This window comes from Bos indicus, chromosome 26 (genome assembly GCF_029378745.1).
Source record: "Bos indicus isolate NIAB-ARS_2022 breed Sahiwal x Tharparkar chromosome 26, NIAB-ARS_B.indTharparkar_mat_pri_1.0, whole genome shotgun sequence".
NCBI lineage: Eukaryota > Metazoa > Chordata > Mammalia > Artiodactyla > Bovidae > Bos > Bos indicus.
In genome coordinates, this window is record NC_091785.1 from 571,917 (window position 1) to 576,069 (window position 4,153).

The 4,153-nt window shown below is 40.5% G+C and overlaps 1 pseudogene; it reads right to left on the reverse strand.

The window, feature by feature from the left end:
- Positions 1-930: 930 nt before the first annotated feature.
- On the reverse strand, positions 931-3,634 carry LOC109578955 (olfactory receptor 10AG1-like; annotated as a pseudogene).
- Positions 3,635-4,153: the final 519 nt, after the last annotated feature.

A 4,153-nucleotide genomic window follows, 5' to 3' on the forward strand; every position in this document is an offset into this window, starting at 1 on the left:
CTTTGCTTCATGGCTGTGTCACTCCCGGTTGCTTCCTCCATCTTCACGTGATATTCTTCTATGTGTCATTGCGTCTCTATTTTTAACTTAATCTCTCTACCTCCCTTATAAGAACTAAGAACACTTATCATAGGATATAGTGTCCTTCCCTTAAATTAACATAATCTTATTTCAAAGTCCTTAACTGAATTATATCTGCAAAGGCTTTTATTTTCCTAATAAGTTCAGGTTTGCAGATTGTAACCTGACATATATTTAGAGGGATCAACATTCAACCCAATGCAGTTTATAGTTTAAAAGCCTAATGTTCCTAATACTAAGGAGACACTACAAAGGCAAAACATGAAGCTACAAGCTGGAGAAAGTGGTGTCACTAGAGAATAGTCAGCATTGAGGTGACAAAAGATCCTTTTAGGGTTTGTACTCTGAAAGGAATATGGACAGTTGCAAAACAGAGAAAGAAGGGGAAATTGCTAGAAAACACTCAGATTCCCCTACTCCCACCAACTTGGATGCAGTTATTATTTTCTCATCATCTAAATCCAATCGTAAGAACAGAAAAGGACAGTGAATATGCCTGAAGGAATGGGAAGTTTCAAGCAAATTTCTTACAGGGCATGACCATGATCATTAGTTATATTGCAGTTAGCTGTCATTTTATTGATCAGGAAATCTCTTAACTCACTCTTTCCTAGTGAGAGGAAAGATAGGTCATCAGAATAGATCATTGCCATGGAGATAATGTGTGCTTTGATAACCCAGAAACCCTTAACTCTTTGAAACTAGGGTCCTTTTACATAACGTGAGATGGCAGTGATGATATTAACTATCATTTTATAGGAACATAGAAATAATACTAGATGATATTTTCTGATGTATTTACATGAGAAACATAGAAACAAATTGCTTCTGTAATTTCAAGCCTTCAAATCAAGTTGATAATTTACTTAGTAGTTTTCTCAGTGCTACAGTGATATCTTTGTTCCTCAGAGTATATATAATGGGATTCAACTTTGGGATCAAAACTGAGTAGAAAAGAAAGATCAGCTTCCCAGTTTCTTCAAACTTATTTGGTTTGGGCTGTAATCAGATGGTAGAGGCTGTGCCATAGAATAAGACCACCACTGTGAGGTGAGACGAGCAAGAGGAGCAGGCTTTAGCCCTCCATCTGGTGGATCATGATTTCATAATGTTAGAGATGATTTTGCCATTAGGAGACAACAGTCAACAGAAATGGAACTATGATGAACACCACTGCAACTACATAGACTGCTATCTTGTTCACAAATGTGTCCCTACAAGTAAGCTTGAATACTGGGGGAGGTCACAGAAAAGATGATTAATTGTGGTAGACCCACAAAAGGGCAGAGAGAAAACCTGTCATGTTTGCCCAATTACAACAGGAACTCCACTGACCCAGGAGGCAGTGACCAGCTGGACACAGACCTGGGGGTTCATGATCAGACCATAGTGAAGAGGATTACAAATGGCCACGTAGTGGTCATAGGCCATCACAGCCAGGAGGAGACACTCTAAACCTCCAAACAGAAGGGCCTAACACATGTGTAGCACAAGCAATGAAAAAAATGTGCCCTTCTGGTTCAGAAGGTCCACAAGCATTCTTGGGATAATGACAGTTACATAACAGATTTCTAAAATGGAAAAGTGGTTGAGGAAAAAGTACATGGGTGCCAGGGTCCAGCCCCAGTTGGATCCAGGGATTCCCTCAGGATGATGGCATTGGTGATTAGAATAGCAAAGGCTGAGACATTTTTTAGATGCTCAATAATAACTGGTTTACATGAGAAATCAATAAAGTTCATGACACCAAACTTGCTTTGACCATGAAGGCCGCAGGCGCCCTCTCGAATAGCGGAAGGTGCCCCACCTTAGGCACCTTCTCGAGTGGGTCTTAGAAGCCCAGGCAATGGATGGATGAAACTGGAACTTATTATACAGAGTGAAGTGAGCCAGAAAGAAAAACACCAATACAGTATACTAAAGCATATATGTGGAATTTAGAAAAATGGTAACAATAACCCTGTGTACGAGACAGCAAAAGAGACACTGATGTATAGATCAGTCTTATGGACTCTGTGGGAGAGGGAGAGGGTGGGGAGATTTGGGAGAATAGCACTGAAACATGTATAATATCATGTATGAAACGAGTCGCCAGTCCAGGTTCGATACACGATACTGGATGCTTGGGGCTGGTGCACTGGGACGACCCAGAGGGAGGGTATGGGGAGGGGGGAGGGAGGAGGGAGGAGGGTTCAGGATGGGGAACACAGGTATACCTGTGGCGGATTCATTTCGATATTTGGCAAAACTAATACAATATTGTAAAGTTTAAAAATAAAATAAAATTAAAAAAAAAAAAAAAGCAGCCCAGGCAAATAAGTGGTCGCAGAGGACCCCCAAGCTCCAAATTATTTTGGCATGAAGGAAGAACAGAAAAGAAAAGGAGGAAAAGGAAACAAGAAAGAACGACAAGGGGAGACCAAGCTTTGGTGAGCAAGGCCCGTAGCTTTATTTTCAACAGGGGCTTTTATACCCTAAGTTGCACATAGAGGATAATAGGGGGTGTGAAATCATGCAAAATCAGCAGTCTTTGATCTTTATCGAAACCAGGGTTTCTTTTCTGCAAATTTATCATATACAAATGGTTTAGGTGATTTACATCATCTTCTGGCCAGAAGGCCTGTTAACATTTTATGACTCTGATAAAGGTTTGTCAACCATAAGACTTATTTTCTCTAAGAGTAATTATTTTAAAGTTTGGCGCCATCCTCTGAAGGTGTTAGATAAAGTTGCATTCCTATAGGGCAGAGGTGCAGTGGGTTTACAACAAAGGAAAGAATTTGTTACCTTAAGGGTCTAAAGTTGTTAACACCAAGGCCACTACTTATATTTTCTACATACCAACTATATCAATTAATACACTTCCAAGGATACAATACAGGGGATGTGGAAACTTGGCAGCAAGTATTGACTCCACAATGAAATCTTCTACTAGTTCTATTCTGACAATTTCTAACTATCCAAGAGGCTCTATATTATTTGAATATCTTAAGCTCCCCATGCCTCTCGCAGTTGGGAGACTGTAAACAATCGTATGCATAGCTGTAGGAGTCCGGGTAAACGTGTCAAGCAAGTTAGAGAGCCATCTGAGGCGTTTGTGAACTAAAACACTCTTGTCACGCCCAGGAACTTTATTAACTGGAGCTGTAAGTTAACTCTTTTTCAGAGAGAGAGATGGTGGTGGGGGACAGCCCCCCATAAAGTCAGAGGTGTAGGTGAGAGCATAAAGCAGTAAAGTAGACAGACTCTTGTTTTGGGGTAGATGCTCAGGTAGGCCCAGAGGGGCACCCCTCGAGTTCTGGCTCGCCTTGCCCACCAGAACTCTCCCACATAACCTTGTTATGGGTGGGGACTCCCATGTTGGCTCCCGGCACATGGGGGTTTGGAGAGTAGGGTCAATTTTTGTTATCAGTACAATGACACTATTGCACATCAGGATGGTCAGATAGAGAACTTAAAATATCCCAAAAATAATTCATTGGAAATTGGGAATATCAGAAAACCACAAGATGATAAATTCCATCATTGTGGTGATACTTGATTTTTCTGTTCTTAATTTGTACTTCATCTGTAGATATGGTAAGTCCAAGATAGTTAATTTATTAATGCTTTTGAGCAACATTTCCCTTCTGTTAACTGAATTAGATGCATGAATTTATTTACATATTCCATGCAAGTATTGCTGCCTTTGCCTTGCTCAGTTTCTAAGAAATGAGATTTGAAACCTCATCAATGAACTGATGTACAGTTAAAATCAATTAGAGAAATAAAATCTTCATTTTTTTATACTTGGATGTAGTGATATCAGAGGGCTTCCCTGGTGTCTCAGCAGTAAAAGAATTTGCCTGAAATGCAGGAGATACAGGAGATGTGGGTTTGATCCACGGGCAAGGAAGATCCCTTGGAGGAGGGGATGGCAACCCAATCTAGTATTCTTGCCTAGAGAATTCCATGGACAAGGAGCCTGGTGGGCTATGGTCCATGGGATCACAAAGAGTCAGACATGATGGAAGTGACTGGACAGTAGCAGTAATGATACCAGAAACAACAAGATGTATGCATTTTTATTTAG